General features: G+C 45.2%; 1 protein-coding gene across 2 annotated transcripts in view; it reads right to left on the reverse strand.

Moving 5' to 3' along the window:
* The window catches only part of SLC16A12 (solute carrier family 16 member 12), a 75315-nt gene extending 55842 nt beyond the window's left edge, over positions 1 to 19473 (reverse strand). The window contains exon 1 of one of the 2 annotated variants that reach the window (XM_064594984.1): positions 19377 to 19473. The gene's annotated coding sequence lies outside the window, so the exon portion shown is untranslated. Of the gene's footprint in view, positions 1 to 17162; positions 17229 to 19376 lie in introns of those variants that run through there. The other variant, XM_064594982.1, reaches the window with a different exon arrangement.
* Positions 19474 to 22120: the final 2647 nt, after the last annotated feature.

A 22120-nucleotide genomic window follows, 5' to 3' on the forward strand; every position in this document is an offset into this window, starting at 1 on the left:
TGTAATTCACAGACAAGGAAGAAAGTAACTCTTAAAATGGTTAAAATGGTAAATTGCACCTTATATATATTTCACCACACTTCAAAAAAATCCCAAACTATAATCACTTTTTTCTGTAATTTGTTCTTTTCATTTAGGCTGATACCATGAATGTTAGTAAATGTACTCTGATCATTCTAATAGCTGCAAAGCGTTTATATGAATGAGCTATAATTGATGTCACCAATCCTCTGTTGTTGCACAGATGTTGTAGGATTCAATCATGTGACACATCAGGTCACACTACATTCCCAGTGCACCTTCCTTTGGGATAGCAATGGTCATTCACAAATATGCTGAAAATCTTGCACTTCAGGCAAAGAACCTCTTACTTGCTAACCATCAAAAATATTTATTAAGTGCTAGTACCTTTAATATATTATAGTTAATAACAAATATAATGAATGATACTAATTTAAAATATTTATTTAGTACCTGTGCACTTTCAAACTTACTACAGAGGAAAAAAGTTCGACAAGTTACTAATTGAACATGACACCATGAACAATATTCAAAATATTTAATAAAAGGCAATTAGCGGCACCGATCAGTCAGAAGAGAGGCGAGCTAAACAACAGGTCAGCCAGATTGGAGCATACTGCCTGGCTGTTAGCTCTCCTAACCCCAAAGAAACCATTTAACCAGGAGTACGAGGTTAAATGGGAGTTTTAAAGTAGAAGTTTCTGGAGAACCCCTATCTTCTATTGGTTGCCCAAAGGAAGAGGAGCGTATTTGGGAAAAAAGGAATAAAACTCTAGACCTGGCAAAGTTCGATATCCCTGTGGGACCCTGAAGTTGCCAGACCAGGGGCTCTGTTGGATAAACTGGTCTAGAGCCCAGGAGAGAGATCTGGTATCAGGACCTACATTTGGTGTCAGGGCACACCACTGGCCACTGAGATGTTGAAGAATAGGCCTTTCAGCCTTCTGTGGGTGACCTGTTAATGGCAGATTCAGATTCAGCAGGTCTGCGGTAGGGCCTGAGAGGTGAATTTCTGATAAACTCACAAGGGAGGCCTCTGGTGGTCCGCAGACCCCAATGAGAGGAGCCAGGTGTTCTGACAGTGGGCGGAAGAGAAGAGAGAGTAGGACTTGGAGGAATCCTAATCTTTCAGGGAGGGGTAGAAGAAGCAGAGGCTGCAAGGAACTTGAGAAAGGTAAAGGTAAATCCAGGCGAGCACGGGGTCAGAGGTCAAAAAAGAAAGGAACAACATTATCAACCCTACTGACAGATCAGGTAAGACCCTAAGAAGAGGCACTAAGCCTGTCCTAGTCCACTCGGGCTGTCCTAACAAAATACCACTGTCTGAGGTGGCTGAAACAATAGGCATTTATTTTGCTGCAATTCTGGAAGTTGGAAGGGGGGGATCAGAGTGCCAGCCCAGTGGGGCGCTGGTGAGGGCTCTCTCCATGACTTGCAGAGGACCACCTTCTGGCTGTGTGCTCACAAGGCCTCTCCTCAGCTCTTCTCTCTCTTCCTCTTCCTCTAAGGACACTAATCCCATCATGGGGCTCCACCCTCATAACCTCATTTAAACTTGAACCTCAAAGGCCCCACCTTCTAATAACATCCCGCTGCGGGTTGGAGCTTCAGCATATGAAGGGGAGACACAAACACGGGGCTCCTAGAGTGCCCACTGGACTTTGTGTAGATGTAGAGGTGTCCATGAGATGTTTGGCCACAATTTCAGTGGGTGATGTGTTCCCTTGAGGGTGCACAGATTCACTAGGACCACCCAAGACACTTCTGTAAGACGTGTGGCCATCAGGACTCACAGGTCCTTCCAGGGGAAAATGCCCCAGGTCGGGAATGCTGAGACCCTGGCTGGGCAGATCTCTGCCTCCCGGCTCAGCGCAGCACCTCTGATGTGCAAGAGAAGCAGAAGCTCCGAGCATACACACGCCAAGCATCTCCAGAGACAGGAATCCGGGCCACCAACATTGACATCCCCAATACCCGTTCAGTTGCTAAAGACAGTCTCCCAGGCGCTGAAGGCTGAACAGAACAGAGGAGTCTAATCCCAGCCAGTGGCCAGCATTTTCTTTCTTCAAAACTATCAATTTGGCCTCACTTTGCAGGCCCAGCAGAAATCCTGTTTGCGAAAATGAGATAAGTGCAGTCACAGATGCTTCCGATCCCCATTTTCCCACAAGAAGCTCAAAGAAAAGGCACATGGCTTCCTAGGTCCAAGCTCCCAGGCTTGTTATTCTAGTGACCTCATCAGAGTCACACTGCTGGACAGACAAGCAGGCCCGCAAGAGCACTGCTCCATGGGGGAGGGGGCTCGGGGGTGCGGGGGAGCTCCCAGCCCAGGGGAGCCCCCGAGCCAGGGAACCCGTCCGCTGGGGTGCTCAGAATCTGCGCCAAGTCATCATCAATTAGTCGTCACAATCAGCACAAGGACAGACGGAATTGTTCGCAATGCTCTATTTTCCATAAAACAGCAAAACTAGAACGAAACAAACCAGGGGGTTTATTTACAGGGGCTGCCCTGTAGGGCCAATAATATTTTATAATTAAGGTTATTTGGCAAATTAAGGCAACAAAACCAGCAGAATGCCAAAAAGAAGCCACCTCAACTTATATTGTAATTACAGTCCTCTCACTTACCCGGAAACACTGGCTATGTGAAAAAGGTCTCAAAACGAACAAAGTTGAAATCTGTGCAGTTTATTACAGGAATACACCAGTGTGTCTGACTCATCTACTTTTGCTCTACAGATCATTCTAACTGGCTTAGTCATTTGTTTTCCAAGGCAGTGACAAATCAGACTGTAAACGCCAGGAGGGCAGGGATTTTTGTTGGTTCTGTCAGCTGATGCATCCCTGGCACTAAAAACAGAATCGAAGGGGCGCCTGGGTGGCTCAGTCAGTTGAGCGGCTGCCTTCGGCTCAGGTCATGATCCCAGGGTCCTGGGATTGAGCCCCGCATCGGGCTCCCTGCTCAGCGGGGAGCCTGCTTCTCCCTCTCCCACTCCCCCTGCTTGTGTTTCCTCTCTGGCTGTCTCTCTCTGTCAAATAAATAAAAATCTCAAAAAAAAAAAAAAAAAGAATCGAAGTTATCTGTCCAATGGTGACAGAATGTTCTCAATTTGGCAAAAGCCCGGTCCCTCCCTATTAGATCACAACTCGGCTACTTCACGCTTGAGCTCCCCAAGACGGGGGATTTTGCAAACCCCTGGTATAAGTGCCATGACCGATCATTTACTTGTAAATGGAGACTGTAAATAACTGATTAAGATTTCTTGTAGGCATATATGTATTCGTGATCTTGTTTCCACAAGTTATTTGCTTAGCACCCTGCTTTAACCTGGCAAGGTGAATGCCTACCTTGTTTCCTACTCAATTATAAACTCCTTTAAACTTGTTATCAGGGCAAATTGGTTGATTCAAGCTGGAAAGGGAAATTTTAGCTCAGTGCCTAGCCTTCACCATTGGGAGGTTCTCCAAACTGAACTCCACCTGGACAGGAAGACGGGGAGTGATTGTTTCAAGTCCCCTCATGTTGTTCAGCAACCCACAGGAACTAAGTGGCACTGTAGTTTCCCATTTGAATTGTAGCCCTTCTTTTGGGTTAACATTCTGTTCAAGTTACAAGAGTTTTGTGGCCAATCTGACATTTCCAATAAGGGTCAGGAAACCTCTGATAGGCAAACGGTTTTTGCCAAGGCCTAATTCAAGAAAACTTCAAATGTTTAAGAGCCATTTTTTAGAAATTCAAAACAAAAATCCTATTGGTAGAAGGGAGAGATGATATAAAATGTAAACCTGATTCACTCACATATAGAATTTAAGAAACAAAACAAAGGAGAACAAGGGGGAAAAAGGGGAGAGGCAAGCTAAGAAACAGACTGTTAACTCTAGAGAACACACTGATGGTCACCAGAGGGCAGGGGGTGGCGGGATGGGGGCATAGGTGATGGGGCTTCAGGAGGATGAGCACCAGGTATGGAAGCGTTGAATCACCATACTGTACACCTGAAACTAATATGACACTGTATGTTAACTATACTGGAATTAAAATAAAATATTAAAAAATAATGTAAGGGCGCCTGGGTGGCTCAGTTGGTTGAGCGTCTGCCTTTGACTCAGGTCATGGTCTCAGGGTCCTGGGATTGAGCCCCGCATCGGGCTCCCTGCTCGGTGGGGAGCCTGCATCTCCCTCTCCCTCTGCCTGCTTGTGTTCCCTCTCTGTCTGTCAAATAAGCAAATAAAATCTTAAAAAAAAAAGACTCTTATTAAAAAAAATAATGTAAACCTCAGATGTGAGAGAAAGTGGGGGAAACAGTAGGCCCTTTTGTTCCCTTCTATAAAGTCTGATTATTTTAGAGGTAATTTTGAAACATTCAAATCTGGAAAAAGCAGCAAATAAAGAAGGTGCCATTCTAATGTAGAAAGACCTGAGTAGAAATACAGGCTTTCCCACTGACTTGCTGTGTAACCCAGTAGGAGTGGCCTCCGGGGTCTCCAGTTCCTACCTGCTGCACGGGGTGGTACTGGGCCCTCCCCCAAACAATTTAGCTGTTGCCACAGCACTGTGTCCCCCCACCCCCCGTCCTGGTCACACTGTGTGGTCTGTTGATGGTCCCCTCCAGGGTCCCACTCTTGCTTTTTCCTATTATCCCACTTGACACACTTGTGTTTATAATTTGCTGAGGAAATGTACAAAGGACAAAATATAAATATAATTTGTATTGTATACACTATGGTTGCAACTACCATTTTTAAAAAATCCATTTAAGAATAGTGACAGTTCCTTCCTCTTTCTATTGCTCACATAGCTTCATTCATCAATATATCTGGTGGGGTCGGAAGAACTGGGGAGAAGTATTTTTTAGGAACTGTTGAGAGAATTACATGGGAAGTCAAGTCATATGAGTGCAAGTCTTTGTATTTCCACCACAACGCCAAAACAGATACTCCATATTCGTACTGCATCAGCAAAAAACCCAGCATACCTCCCTTCATTGTCCCCATCAACTTACTCGCGTATTGTCTTTTTTTTTTTTAAGATTTTATTTATTTATTTGACAGAGAGAGAATGAGAGCACAAGCGGGGGAGTGGCAGGCAGAGGGAGAGGGAGAAGCAGGCTCCCTGGGAGCAGGGAGCCCAATGCCAGGCTCGATCCCAGGACCTTGGGATCATGATCTGAGCTGAAGGCAATTGCTTAACCAACCGAGCCACCCAGGGGCCCCTTGCGTACTGTCTAAGAGTAGAGCAGAGGTCCCAGCATGAGGCCAGAACTATGAATAAAAAGCAGATGTGTATCAAAGATAGACCTTTGAGGAGTTTATTTGCATGCAGACCAAGAAGCCTCAAGAGCAGTAACTCACACTAAGGAAAGGATGAATCAAGATGGACAAGTTTAGTTTCTCCCCAGGACTTTATGAACTAAGGGGAAGAAATGATATAGGCTGAGCCACAGAAACACTGTTTTTATTATAATTGCAAGGGGGACCTGGGAAAATGTAAGTTAGATGGTATTAGAACAGTTCAGGTTTTCTGGAAATATTTTATGATCCCAGGCAGATAAAACACCATAGAATGAGAAAACGCCTAATCCCCAAATAACACTACAAGTGTGTCCTTTTCACCATCCAAAAACCTTCCAGGAGCCAATCAGGCAATCCATATAAAAAGTTTCAAACACTTTGACCTAGATTCTCCTTCAGGGAAACTATCTTACGGATAGAAACCAAAATATGGGAGAAGTTCACTTCACAAGGATGTGCAAAGCAGGGCAATTTGCAACATCAAAAAAAAAAAAAAAAGATACCCCCACCCCCTACCACCCACCTTCTTTACCTGATGGACCTCATGACCACTAAGCCTCAATACAGATGCAAATTCAGGCCTGACTTCTTCATGGGGCTCAGGGGAGACAATACAGACAAGCATCCAATAAACATTTGTAAATCCCTCTACTATTTCAAAAGCATAAATATGCAAAAATCTTGTATTTGGGAAATAAAGGAACAGGGAGAAGAAAAGCATCAAGTATTCTAAAAGTACGTGTACATGTGTGGGTTGCAAATCCCTAGTGCAGTGAGCCCTGCAATAGTTAGTTAGCGAAAGACCATCGGAGGCAGACAACGAGCCATTGGTAGAGGCCCCACAGCCAACTGCCTCTACCCAGTCACATGGCCCAAACCCCCGAAACCCATAGGTGAACCTGAGCACGACCTCCTTCTCTGTCTCTAGCCTTACTGTTCCAGATCGCAGCTTAGTAGAGATCAGAAATAAAGCATTTAGTAGAATGCCTTGAGTATGATGGTTGCTTAATATGTGTTTAGTGAGTAATACAGAAAATGCATTAAAGCCTATAACAAGTGTCTGGAACACGTAAGTGCTCAGTAAATGGAACTGTTATTCGTATCATCATCACCATTATTAAATGAAAAATTAGCTCCTTAAAGTTTATATAGTGTTTTCAACTCTCACGATGATCCTCTCAGAGAAAACCGAAGCTCACCGAAGTTGGTAATGAGCCATCCGAGGCTTCTTCCCCTTGAAAAGCCTGGAATTTTATAACAATGGCCTCAAGCCTTCTCTCTATCACGGACGTGATTCCCAACATCCAGTCCACCCCAATTGGTTAATCAAGAATTACAGCAAGCCTGTTGGGCCTGCCAGTCATGGACTGATTTAAGGAAAGGGCAGTGACCCCATCTTTGCCAAGGACAAGGAAGCTTCTGGGAAAGATTGGCTCACTACTGAGAAGACACGAAGACGCCGCTTCTCTCCCTCCACTGGATGTTTCCTATCTCCGTAGGACCCTTCGAACAACCGTAGCCATCTGGGGACCAGGAGGGCAATCAGGTTGAGAATGAAAAGAACACATGGTAGGGACAGAGCCAAGAGAATCACAGAGAAGTAAAGCCAGAGCCCGGGACATTCTGCTAAATGAAGAAATCCTTTTCCTCACCAGTGAAGCCAGTCCAGGTTGGAATTTCTGTTCCTTACATCCCAGAACAGCCTACCTGATTCATTATCTGCATGGGCCACTTGCGTAGGCCTGGGACACACATTCTGTCCCTGGGCCGAAGCTCCATATCTTTACATGTGCAGCTTCTAAGCTCACCTCAGATCTCATTTTGATTTCCTAAAACCCTGAGTGGGCAGAAGAGCAAAGCCGACCGTGGTATGCACAGCTGTACAAAGGGAGCGCGTATTGCTGGTTCCCATCACATGGCTAACTATAGAAGCAAAGACACCACACTGAGCCCCACTCAAGTTTCTGGCCCCTCTCCCATGACCCCCACCCCCACAAATCACAACAAAGCTCAACAGCTGGAAGCCTGATGATCCTCAGTTGCTTCTCCGCCCACAGAGTGCTGGACACTCCCAGAGACGAGAAACAGGAGGGAGAGGGAAGAGGGAGAGGAGGTTTCATCAGAGCACAAAATCCTTTCTTTCCAGGCCGATAAAGACGATTTGGTTAAAGCATCTGAAGTTGCTTGTGAAAACTGTTGTTTTGCCAACTGGTATTTGTAAGTTATTTCTTCAAAAACTACAGTGCAAAATAGAAGCTATCCAACCATTTTTCTGACAATGTTCTACTGAGATCAGCTAACCTTTTGTATCTTTCCCTAGATAGACCCATACCAGACTTGGGTTGTAGCTTTCTAAAGTCCAGACCAGTCCTTAGGGCTACCGGGCACCATCCTCCAACAAGAGACAGGGTCTACTCAACATGTGCCAACATCTCTGCCAATCTCAGCCTCAACCTTGACCTCATCACATCCCATAAGATTCACCTCCATTCAATTTCAGCCACGTGCGCCCAAAGCCATCAACCAATCATCACCCGTGCCAATCCTCACTTCTGAAATCTAGGGTTGTTGTGAGATGTCAGTATCCCTCCCAAACCCCAACCTTCTATCCTCCACAATTCCCTAACTCCTCCTGCCCCTGGTTTCCAACCTCCCTGAGCTCCCAGGCCCCTGGCTTCTCCATTTTCTCCCATTCCCTCAGCTTGCCTCCTTTTTAGAGGCTACAGCTCCTTCTCCATCATATCACTTGCTCTCTTTCTGACACCCCCACTCCTTCCAAGCCACCAATCCCCAATTTTGAATCAATCCAGACCATTCAAACATTTCCGTTCCTGTAACTGGTAAGGCAAGTTTTGCTACAGCAGATCTCTCAACCTTGCAAATTAATGGCACAATTATGATTTCCAGCACAAACTAAGTGCTTGGAGTGACTCAGCAATAATATTTGTACTGTTCCATTTGCATATTGCTTCTTCAAAATCTTAAGTCCTCTATGTACCCCACACCAGCTGGTGAACAGCTTTAAAGGCATCCTGGTCCTGCCCCTGAGCAGCTGTTCAACCTCAGCAAGATGCTTTGTCCGTTTGGGCTGCCGTGGCCTTGTTTATAACATTAGGATAATAACTCCATCCTCACATGACTGTTGCTAGAACTCAGAGAGTTAACATATGAAAGTAGTTTTAATGATGCTTAGAACATAAAAAGTGCCCCCGAAATGCCAGTTCTATTTTATAGAGAAAATGTGAGCTGTTTTTATTCCATTTTTTCCCTTCAGCTCATTCCTCTGGTCCATTCCTATCCACATGCATCTTTCATCCCTTTTGTTCCTTTGGCAGAGAAAGACGCTTCTTTTCATATTTAATTTCTCAGGTTAGCCTCCCCTCTCCTAGATTCTATATTTTGAACCTAGACCTTTAGCCTATAAATTTCCTCAAGTACCTGTCACCTTGAAAGCAGGAAGTAGGAATGTGAGAGAGGAAAGAAAGGAAGAGAACTGAAGACAAGGAAAGAAAACCCCCTTCACCCCTGCCGCCCTCTCAGCTGTCCCCGATTACTTTCTTCCCTTTACAAACCCAGCCTCTTAAGGACCTGTCTACACTGACTGTCTCCTCATCCCTTTTCTCATTCCCACCTGAGTGGAATGGAATTTGCCCCCTGCCTCCCCTACACACCGCTCAAGCTATTTTAGACACCAATGACTCCTAATTGCCAGTGGTGACTCTGCCATCCCTAATTAATTGACCTCTCTGTAGCATTTGGCACTCTCTCTCATTATTGAAACTCTTTCTTCCTTGCATTTCCATGACCGGAGTCCCCCCGGTTTATCCTTCTTCCCTAGAGACCTATACTTCTTACTTTCTTTTGCTAGATCTTTCTTTCTCTGGCCACTCATTAGATGTTGTGTCATTCACTCATTCATTCAACAAACATGCTGAACACTCACCATATCTCAGGTACCATGATAGCTGCTGCGACCAGTTGCAGGGACAGCTGGAGCAGAGCTCCGAGAGGCACCATTCACAGTGAGACCCAACTAATCAGACGTATGAGTGGCGCTTTCTGGAATTGTGCAAGGATTTTATCTCTGACCCATCTCACATCTCTTTATAAACACTCTCCTTGCGTGATTATTTCCAAACACAGGACTTACGCTGTGAACAATCGCAGTGACACCATAAATAAGACATAGTCCCTGCCCTCACAGTTGTTCTAGAAAAAGATCAGCATGTAACTAGAGTGGAAAAAGAAGGGTACAATGACTAAGATGTGCCCTGGGTATAATATGAACACACCCTAGTTATTCTCCACAATTTTTTGACCCATTTCACACTTCATTCTTTACATGCTCCTTGGGTAATTACATCCAATTATGTCTTGTTCATCCAATCCTGTCATGTTCAACTGAGCCTATTAGCTGATAGTGCCCACATTTTGGATTGCTTGCCCAGAATATCTAATTGCCTACCAGACATCTCCACTACGTCCCCTATAGGGCACCAAGAATATAAATATGAATAAAGCAGAAGTCTTACCATGAGGCGTGAACCTTACTTCCCACCTGTACCATTTCAACAGACCCCTAGTTTGTCACCCTCTTGGACCTTTCTTCAAGCCTCATTAAGAGATGTAGGTTTGAAACACAAGCTAATTTTATCACCAAAGCCCCCATCCCACCCCCCACTCCTCTGTTTAAAAGCCTTCAAGGAGTACTCTTAGCAGCTAAAGCAAAACTGAAACTCTTTAGTGCAGTACACGAAGACCCTAAATGATCTTGCTCCTGCCGGTTCTTCTGGTCCTACCTGGCAACCAGCCACATACACACCCTGCAGGTCGGCCAGCCCTGACTGCCCTGGAGAACCACACAGGTCTCCCAGTCTAGTGCTACTTCCTCACCTCGGACACGTTGTATGCATTGTGCCTGCTGCTTAGAATTCGCTTCCTCAGCGTGTTCACCTCATAAGTTTCTACACTTCCTTAATGGCCTGAGCAACAAAGACAGCATTTAGTCCCTCTGGCCCTGAACCAAAGCAGGTGGTCACTTAAGGGACTCATCATCATGCCCTGATTACTTGTCCACACATCTGCCTCCCATAGGAGATTGTAAGCCTTCGGGTAAGACCCTATCTATTCTCTGTGCGCCTCCAGCACCTGACACAGTGTCCAGCACATGCTGGGTACTCAGCAAACATTTGCCTGATGAAGAGGCAAACTCACTGAGTTATTTTAACATTGCTTAATCTCAATATGTTTTTATTAGGGGCTTTAAAAGTAATTCTATTCCATCTAATTCAAGTCTCTTCCCACCTTAAAACTATTAAAACTTTAAAAAAACAACTGAAACTTTAACTTGATGTAGCCTGTATTTGCAGCCAAATAGGTATATGATCATGAAAGAATTTATAAAGAATTTATAAAGAAAGCAGAATGTGCCAGAACGATTCTGAGATGCCAATTTGGATGCATTCAATGTCATTTGAAATTTCTTTTGATTTTTGAAGATTTTATTTATTGATTTATTTATTAAGTAGGCTCTACACTGGGCATGGAGCCCAACACAGGGTTTGAACTCACCACCCTGAGATGTGAGTGAAGATGTTTAACTGACTGAGCCACCCAGGTACCCCCCGATGTCATTTGAAATTTTAATTACAGGGACGCCTGGGTGGCTCAGATGGTTAAGTGTCTGCCTTCGGCTCAGGTCATGATCCCAGAGTCCTGGGATCGAGCACCACATCGGGCTCCTGCCTCAGCAGGGAGCCTGCTTCTCCCTCTCCCTCTGCTCTCCCCCTGCTCATGCTCTCTATCTCTGTGTCTCAAATGAATAAATAAAAAATCTTTACAAAAAATTTTAATTACACCTTCATCCCTAATAAAATTAGAATATACAGTTGTCTATAATTTTTCTTTTCTGAATGTGGAAGAAGTCAACTGAAAGAAGTAAAAATGAGAGGAAAAAAATGTGTGTTGCTTAAGTTTTTGATACAATGACCAATCCCCTTATCATTAGAACCCCCTAACTATTCAGTAAAATATTTTTGCCAGCGTCTTACTTATGAGCATTTATTTATTCTTTACCATGGTACTTTGACTTTTTCTAAGAGGGTTTATGAGTTTATAAATTATGTTACTACACTGTTGCCTGCTGAGACTTGTAACAGATTTGCCAAACAGCTGGCCAGCACTGAAGGCGGGGTCTGTGTCAATGAAACAAAATAAAGCTTCAGACCCCTGTGGCATGGGGACTTACCTAGGGTCTCACTGGGACCATACCCAGAACCTACTAGTCACCATTCAAGTCCCACAAGGGAGAATGAAGACATGGGGTCCAGGGATGTCTGGATTTTATTTTTTATTTTATTTTTTTAAAAGATTTTATCTATTTATTCATGAGAGACAGAGAGGGAGAGGCAGAGGGAGAAGCAGGCTCCCAAGGAGCAGGGAGCCCGATGTGGGACTCGATCCCAGGACCCCGGGATCATGACCTGAGCCGAAGGCAGACGCCTAACCATCTGAGCCACCCAGGTGCCCCTGGATTTTAAAAATCAAGAAACTGTAATGCTTCTTAACAAATCACTGCAGGTCAAAAATACCTCAATGGCTCACTCACTACCAAATTCATGAGGCAAACATTCAAGTTTATCTTCTCATTCTATACATCAGTACACATATAGAAGGAGCCCTCTAGGATGTAGGGTAATTCAAAGAAAGAGAAAACTTCCTTGGCTGGTTCCCACAGCCCATGCTCTGACCCCACCTACCTCATACCCCCACCCACCCACATATACACTCATGCTCCAATTTCTTTGACAGTTATGCCCGAGCATATGCAGGGAAATAGCAAACTACAGAGGGAACTTCATTGACCGAAGTGTGAGTACAGAGGGTACCTGACCCAGCACAGCCATTCCTCAGGATCTTATCTTTGACCCACCTCCCACGTCTATCAACACTCTCCTTGGGTGATTACTTCCATACACACAGGACTTAAACTGAGTCTCTATGCAAATAACTCCCAATCTATGCTTCTTGCCCAGGATATCTAACTACTCATTTGACTATCTCTCTGCACAGGCATAGAGGATAGAAAGTTAATAAGACCAATGTCGTCCCATGCTTTTTCAACACAGGTGTACAGTAGTATTTTGAAACAATTAGGAGCTACCAGAATGACATAAACCAAATTTGGCAGAGAAATGGAAGCAGAAACTTATAAACACGTGGCCTAATCATTTACAAACTTGTTTTCACCAAGAAATCCCTTGTTCAGATAAAATCTTACTTGGTAACCCAAAATGTGAAATCAGGAATAGCACACCTGCTCAGGTTGCAGAAGAGATCACCAAAAGGAACCCAAGCTGGATATAGGACATCTTTCCCCACACTGTCCCCATGCCCCTAACATCCCCTGAGACTCCTTGAAACCCACAGAAATCTGCAAAACACAGTTCAGACTGGTCTAGACCCATGAAAGTGCTACTTTTAATACCAAAACTAACAGTGAAAACACATTTGGGGACAGCTAACTGGTAACAGTGGGTGAGAATTCCCACTACTATTAAAAGTAAAATAAGAACAAATGTCATTAAAAATAAGATCAGTTCTGGGACACCTGGGTGGCTCATTTGGTTAAGCATCTGCCTTTGGCTCAGGTCATGATCCCAACCAAGGTCCTTGCTCAGCGGGGAGCCTACTTCTCCCTCTGCCTGCCGCTCCCCCTGCTTGTGCACATTCTCTGTCAAATAAATAAAATCTTAAAAACAACAACAAAAATGAAGATCACTTCTAAGAAGTCCACTAGATCAGTGTTTTTCACTTGTCTATCACCTTACCACATTTTCTCAAAGACAGTAAAAGCACTTGTATCTTAGAGTTTCTTGTGGAAAAGCCTGAGTGCAAAATCTTTCTAGATTCGCTTTTATTAGAGTTTTCCAATCTTTTATAGCTGTCCATTCCACATCTAAGTAGTAGTAGTCTGTTTGTTGATGTTGCTCTTTCTCTTTTTAGCTTCACTGTCTTTGGGGGGGGGGGTTGAAATAAAATTTACTATTTTAATCATTTTAAAGGCTACAATTCAGTGATTTTTAGTGTACTCACATGTTATAAAGTCACCACCACCACCTAATTCTAGAACAAAGCCATCATCCCCAAAAGAAACCATGTACCCATTGTTAGTCACTCTCAACTTTCCCCACCCCCATACCAGGCCAACCACGGATCTACTTTTTGTCTCCGTGGATTTGCCTATTGTGGACTTATCACACAATATGTGGTCTTTCGCACCTGGCTTCTCTCACTCAGCATAATGTTTTCATGGTTCATCTATGTTGTAGCATGTGTTGACATTGTTTTTAGAAATGACTTACTTTTATGTGCCTATATGACAATTTAGTTTTTATAGAAAAAGCATTCTTTGGCATTTACATTATATCACTTTATGTAATATTCCATTAAAGTGCAAAATTACAATAGCAAGTACTAGTGGAATAAATAGGACTATGAGCAAATACTAATATAAGCATGCACCTGAGTTGATAAAAGCAAAATACACCAATTTATTGTGATGATACCTATTTCCCACAGTGGCCTCTGTGCTCTGAGCAACAACCAGGAGGGGTGCCAGAGGGAAGGAGAGTAATGGCTAACCCTGAGTTGGGTTTTTTTTTTTTTTTTTTTTTTTTAAGATTTATTCATTTATTTTAGAGAGAGAGTCGGGGAAGAGGGAGAGAGAATCCTGAAGCAGACTCCCCGCTGAGCATGGAACCCGACACAGGGTGGGGCTCAAGGTGGGGCTCAAACCCACCACCCCAAGATCATGACTTGAGCCAAAACCAAGGGTTGACCACTTAACCAACTGAGCCACCCGGGCGCCCCAACCCTGAGTTGTTTTAATGTGGGTCAGTACTCCATTATCCAAGATGGAGGGGGAAGCATGCAGAGAGTGTAGAAATGGTATTCATTACACAATGGGGGCCATACCTGGCCCCCAAAAGGAAGTCTTCTATAGGTCTTCAAAAAAAAAAAAAAAAAAGCAGAGATATGTTACTATAAAGATAGATATACCCTTCTGCTTCTATAAAGCTTTACCATCCTACCTGTCTGTAAAGGAGAAGCTCAAACATGTCCTCTTCTATAAAGTCTTCCCTAAATCTTGATTACTCATAGTGCCTGCATGCGTTCTCTCCTCCCCTTTAATTTCCAGAGTACTTATCTACCTCATGGAGCTCATAACCCTTATGATAGCCAGTCATATAACGTCTTTTTTTTTCCATACCAGGCTGAAAGCTATTTCAGAGGCAGGTTCTAGGTCTTTGCATCCCCTGCTTCCATGAGCACAGAAAAAGAGGTGCTCAAAACACAATCTTTATACCAATATTTAATAAGGAGAAGTTCACTATTTATTATTTATTTATTAAGTAAAGAAGGAGCACATTAAATAATTAATTTATTTAGACGTGTAACTTCCTACCTGGCTACAACAACTCACTCCATTCATCAATGTGGAGTCAAAGAAGGAAAGGAGAGATGAGCCTCTGATGGGGTGAAGTGGGGGGCAACTGAAGAAAATCAACGAATCTGGGTGCCTAGCAGCCGTCAGAAATCGTGACTCTCCTCCAAGTGCTTCACAGAGACCACTTTCAAATAGGACATTGTTAGATCGTGACACTTCCTGATGTCCTTTGATGTAGAATAAATTAAAAACAGACAGAAAATCTTTGTACTCAACATCTCCCAATATCAAATGTGGATTTGGCTTTTCCTCAATTAAATTATTATGCTATACCACTTTAACGGGTGAGTTTTGAGATATCCTACAAAGGTTCTCAAAAGCAAATAGCTTCCAAATTAGCGATTTTTAAAAGCAAAGCAATAGGGTAGGTAAAGAATGCATGAACACCACCAAAAGCTGCACTGAATACTTTTTTTGGCTGTATGTGCCTGAAAAACTGCCAAGTTCATTTTGATAAGCCTTTGTTAAAAACAATAAACATGCCTAAGCTTGCAAACCATGCCGTTTTGAAGAAAAAGCAGTTGAGGGAATTAGAAAATACTTAGAACTGGAATGTCTGAATAAAACCTTCCGTGGTAACGGATTTACCAAGAAGTCACAACACTGTGAGGCCTAGGAATATGGAGGGGAGTGGGGGACGACATGTAAAGTGAGAAAAAAATGAGAGCAGAACACCATCTGCATAAATAAATAAGCAGCTACAGGTCACACACTGGTACAGTCACAGTATGCCACACCACCACGAGAGCGCTAACACTACTGAGAAAACGAACCCCCCCATGCTTTGTTAAGTTCAACATCACCACAGTGATGTGCCTGCACTAAAGGAAATGTAATTTAAGGGACTCCGAATTAACAACATATAAAATAACCAAACGTGGGACCTGCTCTTCGTGTACAGGAGGGTATCAGTTCATAGAAGTCAAAGTAATTCATCTAAATTCCCTTCTTTGTTTTCCATGATTATAAAATCAGCAGATCAGGGGATTGGAAGGAAGATCATTTGGAATATTTACGCTCATTTCCCTACTTCAGGCAAAACCGAAATTCTCTTCTATCTGCCAAACAAAATCCAGGAACATTCTAATGAATGAATGTAACTTGAGCTCCACAGGAACAAATCTCTTTGCTGTGTTCACCGATAGATCCCAAATGCCCAGAACAGCAGCACCAGGCACAGGGTGGGGACTATATAATATAGTAGGTAAATAAAGATCGCTGTTAAATTGAACTAAATTGAAAAACATAAAAAATGGGCAATGCGTAAAATGCTAAAGAAGTCAGCTTAAAGTCCCTTTCTTAGCTCTGTTATAAGGTCATGGTGTTCATCACAATACGCAAATGATCCTCATATAAACTCCTTTTCTCAAGTTGGCTCCAAAGTCATACACTGTACCTTTTACTCTAACCAATCATCACCATAGGGAGCTGAGATTCCAGGGAGAGATGGGGGTAAATTTAGTTCACCCGTTTTGATTACTTTTCTTCTCTGGATGTTCACCTAGGATATATCTGCATATTCATCACTGTTCAAGAAGAATGTAACTTATTTAAAATTAAGGGTTCATATCTTTTTAATTGTACTACAGAGGTGGTTTGGCTAAATCAACCACTCATTTCAAAACTCCACCAGTTAAAATAAATAAAAAATAAGAACAGGAAAATGATATAGGTGATTCTAGTTCCATCGTTTTTGTTCAAAATGCCTAGCAGCAATATGCTTGGAAAGCGTCACTAAGTGGGAAAGAGGAGGCCTGGATGGTGGTGTTGGTTCCATCACCAATAAACAGTAGGAGTCTAGCCAATCCTTGCTATCAGGAATTTGAGCTTCCTGGCCGGCCAGGTGAAGGGTTTGAATAGATGATCTCTAAAACCCTTTTCAATTTCCAAGATCCTGTGATTATGTGACCAAATCCAGTCACTTAATTACTACTCCTTATTTTCATCATTAATTTCTTTAACACAGAGACGTTGGGCACCTCAGGAGGGGCAGGCACCACCATGGCATGACACTGGTGGGTAGGGGTGAGACAAACTGCAGGGTCCGTTGATGATTTTAAAAGCTAGTGATCTCAGATACCTGTGGAGACGGTGTATTTCTAAATTTGTCAGGCCTTCCTTGTCTGTCTCCCTGGGTTAAGCCGGCTGCGCCTTCAGAGTGTCCAGCTCTCAGCAAAGAAACGAATAGGATGAACGAATTAGAGTCCCATCAGAACGGAATGGTTTAACCAGTATTCTGGTAGGTTCCATACGACTCAACATTAAAAAAAAAAAAGTTGTAAGATGGTCAGACAGCCGAATTGTAAAAACGGAAGGCTAACCAAATAGCCCCAGGACTTACTGGAATCGTGCTTTAAAATTTTGCTTGCCAACACTTCTCCGAGTTTGCACGGCAGGGATCACGGCCTTCCTTGAGCACAAGAAACAGCTGAGAAATTAAATTCAGTCAGTTGAGGGTTTCGAAGGCTGGTGTGTTGTTAGCACACCACACGCGAGAAATAAATATTATTACCTGAGGCAGAAGAAGATTAAGAAAAAAAAAAAAAAAGTCACGGAAAGCCCAATCCAGCAGAAAAGCGGTCTCTGTAACACCGGGAAATCTGCCTTTGGAAAGCGCAGGAGATGGAGATCAAAGCCGCTTGCTCTTCAGCCACCTGCCCAGAAACCGCTGGAGCGCGGGCCCGACACCGACCGGACGAGGGGGCACATGTCTGTCCCCTAACCGAACCCCCACAGGCGCCCCGAGGGACCCGGGTTGGGGTGGCGGCTCTGGGGGCCGCGGGAGCCACCGAGCGCCCTCCGCCAGCTCCACCACGCCCAGCCCGAGAGCCCCGCCGCCCCGCCTGCCCCGGGTCCCCCGAGCCCCCACGCCGCCGGGGAGCGGGGAGAGGGACAGCCGCCCGCGGGAGGCTGCGCCCGGGGCAGCCCCGCCGGCCGGTGCCCGCGCCCCGCAGCCCGCCCCGGGCGCGCAGCCCCCTGTCTCCTCGCGCCGCCGCGTCCTCACCTCGCGTGGGCCGCCGTATCCCGGGCGCTGGCGCGCGGACATGTCCCCCGGGGCGCACCCACCGGGCCGCCTCCCTGCGCCGCGGCCCCTTCCCGGGCCCCAGCCGCCGCGGTCCGCGCTTCCGAGGGGGCGGGGAGCGCACGGGGCGGGGGCGCCGGCGGGGCTGGGGCCGGGGGGCCCCGCGGGCAGCGCGGGAGGAGGAGAGCGTCGCCGGGAGGAGCCCAGCGCCCGGCCTCCGAAACGCGCCGGCAGGTTCAGCCCCCGCCCCGCCGGCTCCGCCGTGGGCTCTGCGCGGTGGCCGAAAGGGGTTGTCGCTGGGATCCGCTCTGCGCGCCGAGGCTGGGCGCGGGGTGAGGGGCGCGGGGGGCGGAGGGCCACCTCGCGGTTATGTAATGGGTCGGCCGGCCGTGTGCCGAGCCAGCTCGATCCGCGACCGCCCTCCCCTCCCGGGGGTCCGCCGTGACCCTTCTCAGCCGTGCGCGCCCCTGAGCCAGGCGAGCGGAGGCGGCCCGGTGTTCCCCAAAAGAACTTTTCCCTGCAGGGTCCACGAGCGAGGTCTGGAGAAGGAATTCAAGGACTCCCTGAGGCGTATCTGCCAGGGACGTGTCTTCTGCCAGCCAGCGCTTCCCAGGTCACAGGACAGGAAACTGAGGCCCCGAAGTGTTAGTTAAAAGCGTTGTCTTTTAACTAATTAGATGCACCTGGATCCAACTCTCCTGAAAAGCTTGTGACCTTGAGCGAGTTAAGTCCCTGAGCCTCAGTTTCTTCACCTGGGAAACGAGAATAATAGTCCACTTCAGGTGTTTGCCGAGAGGACACAAGGAAGGAAAGTGCGGCGCGGGGTATGCACCACGCCCCCCCGTAGACGTTAGTGCTGTTGATTGTGCTCAGGTTCGTCCCCATTCCTCAGATGTTGCCTTAAAGGCGGCGGCGGTCTCAATGACCGCCAGACGCAGCCTCCCGGGTTTGCCCAGAGGTGCCCCACGTAAGGCTAACGTTCCTGTAAACCACTCCGTCAGAAGCAGGTTCTCCGAACTGCCTGTCTGATTCCGGCTTCTTGGGGGCTACACCCTTGCTATTCATCAGCATCGTTGTCATGTGGGAGCTTGCTAGAAATGCGAAATGTGGGGCCCAGCACCTTTAAATCATAATCTGCATCTTAACAAGAATCTCTAGGTGATTTAATCAGTGGTTTATCAAAGTTTCAGTAAGAGTTGGATTTCTTGGAAAATTTGAAGAGGGGACTGCAAAGTTACTAAGCAGCAGTCATACTGTACTTCAGGGTTTTTAAAAAATAGACGAGTAAAGCCCTTCCTCATTTTACCCTCTGGCTGTTTTGTTTCTTGTCCTCCCCCTAACCTCCTGCTCTTTATAAATCTGGATTTACGTCCTATTTTCACTGCGAAAACCTCTGCGTTGCATCTAAGTAATGATTAGTGAATCCATGTCTAAAACACACAAAAGAATTAGCAGATATGGCTTGTAAAAGAATTCATTAGCATTGAAAATGGATTCATAAACGTAGAGCCTTGGAGAGTCCTGAGCACTCACCTGTGAAGGTCCTTAGGTTCAAGGCTTGAATACTTTTGCATTTCAGAACATTGTTTTGGGTGGCAAATAAGGTCCATTCTCCATTTAAATAACATAGGACAACCAGTTCTTTTAAAAAGTTTTGAAAAAGAAAAAAGTTTTGGAGAATAGAAAGAAAGCTCACAGGCTTCCTTCTGTCTAACTGAAGTCATCACTCCCAGAGGCTCTAGCAAAGCCCAAAGCATGTACTTTGTTTATTTCATTAAATGCTGTGTGTTTGGGTTTTGTGTTTGTCTTTGATTCTTGGAATGTCCAGATTTAGTTTGCATGATTGTAGCTCTGGCAGAATGATTTCCGTCTTGTGTGAGCGGAGTAATTGCAGATTGTTGAGGAGGAGGAGGGTAATGTTGCCTGGCAGTGCCTGAGTTGGAAAGGTCATTTCCATCTGCCTGCCCAAGGCTGTTGAACAAGCTGATGCCATGCGGATGGGCTGTGTGGACATGGAGTAGAGGAAGATGGTTAGAGGAGAGGAATCTCCGTTCTCAGAGGCTGGAGGTTTGGAGGAGCTGAGAAGGGGATGAGAAAGATCCTTCTGCTTGCCCTGGAATCCAACCAGGGAGGAAGGGGAAAAGGCAACATTTCTCCTAAAGAGTGCTACCCCATAGAACAGCCTTCAAGGGTAGAAATGTTCTGCATTTGTGCAGTCCATAGGGCTACGAAATGTGGCTATTTACGTTTATATTTTAATGAAAACTCAGGGGGGTTTTGTGTGTGTTTGTGTTTAGCGCTAGTCTGTGGCCGTGCTCCATCCCAGCGTGGGGCTAGTAGCCACCGTACTGGGCGGCATATAAAACATTTCCTTCATCACAGAAAGTGTGGCTTCGAGGCCAGGATTTGGATGAGGAAGTGAGCCCCAGTATTCCAGCTTTTCCAAATCCTTGTCAGGACCTCAGCTGTCCTAAAGTGGGTGGAGGAATTGATCATTAAACCGAGGTTACTGGGTCCTCGTGAGGGTCAGAATGGGCTAATCCATAGGATGCACTGAATGTAATTCCCTGCATAGAGTAAACGTGCAAAAAATCTTACCAGTATAAGCATTAATAGTCATTTTGCTGTAAAGAAAAGTTGTTGGGGGGACATAGTCCTACAGTTACATCATTATTAGTTAAATAGACTTTCGCTGACGTGGTTCAGCTGCTCTCCTCCTGCAGTTACCATTTATAGCTCTGCTGCAACCCCTCCCCTCCCCTCCCCTCCTACGCCCTGCGCAGAGCTGAGCACTACCTGTACTGTTCTGGCCTGGAGGCTCAGCATACTTGCTCAAATCCCTACCATTTGGGTCCAATAAATAGGAAGTGTGTTAACTAAAGTCATATTGTACCATAGTTCAGGGGAATCAATTTTCAGTTGAGATTCTCGGAAGCGTGACACCTTAGGGTACATTATGGAAGGAATTATATTTGTTCCTGTTATTTGGTCAAACAAGGATGTGTGGACTCAGCAGAGAGAAATGAGAACATTGGCTCCAGATAAGTAATATTGGGGGATGTCCACATCAGACTGGAAGCTACCAGAAGCTGGGGGGCTGGGGCCGGCAATTTGAGGCTTTTGCCTAAATAGAAGTTGAAAGTTTATTTTCATGACTAATAAAGAGTCTCAGAATAACTGCAAACAGCATAAAAAAAGATGCGAGTATTGTCTGCTGTCAGTTATACAAATCAGGGCAATATGTGGAATGGGAAACAGGGAAATTCTTCCTGGTACGCCAAGAAACGTAGATTTCTGAATGACCTTCTCAAATTCCTATTCTTCTGGCTTCTTTAATAAAATCACATCCTGTGGGCAGCTTTGGGATCCCACTTTCTTTATTGTCATCCTCGGTTCCTTTTTCAGCATTTCTTTTCTTACAAACATTCTCTTAGAATTCAGCCCCTAATTCTCTGCTCTCTTTTCTTAACCCATATCCCATGCCCCTCCTGTCATGCCTGCGGCTATAACACCAGCCTGTCAGAGGCGCTTTTCTGGTTCTGACTTCTCTCCAGGGCTTCTCGCCAGATCCTCAGTGGACATTGTCATTTAACATCTCCCCACCCCATCGCTTCAAATGTTAACCTATCAGGAACTGAAGTTATCAGTGCACTCTGTGGTTAGCCTCCCCCCAGACTTTCTATTTTGTCTTCTTTGATATCACCACCTTGGTCTTTGGTGCTAAAATTCTCCCATTTCCTGTGACTTGAAACAACGGAATGATTTTAACCCCTTTTTCTTCTTCATGGAGTCATGGTATAACTGAAAGACACTGAATTTGGAATCAAAAAACCGAAGTAAAAACCCCATTTTTGCCGCTCCTTGGTAGGATGAACTTAGGAAATTTCTTAAGCCTCGTGTTTCTCATCTATAAAATTAGACCAACAGTACCTTTCAAAAAATATGTCTTGAGCAGCTATTTATCCCAGGCTCTGTGCTGATCAGGTTAGATTCTCACCCTCTGCACTAATTACATTTTGGACCTGATAAGTCATCGTGAGGATGCTCTGTGCATTGTAAGATGTTTAGCAGCATCCCTGGTCTTTACCCCTTAGATGCCAGCGGTAACCCTCTGGTCATGGCAATCCCAGTTGTCTGCAGACATTGCCACGTGTCCCCTGGGCAGGGACAAAATCACCTCCTGTTAGCAACCCTGGGTTAAAGGAATTCTGGGAGGAGCAGAAGTGCCATTCTCTCTGGGTCTGTGAGGATTCCATGGGACAATGGGCATGAGGGCA

The sequence above is a fragment of the Mirounga angustirostris genome, unplaced genomic scaffold (genome assembly GCF_029215605.1).
Source record: "Mirounga angustirostris isolate CCGP_5_RB_7025 unplaced genomic scaffold, mMirAng1.0.hap1 SCAF_6, whole genome shotgun sequence".
Lineage (NCBI taxonomy): Eukaryota > Metazoa > Chordata > Mammalia > Carnivora > Phocidae > Mirounga > Mirounga angustirostris.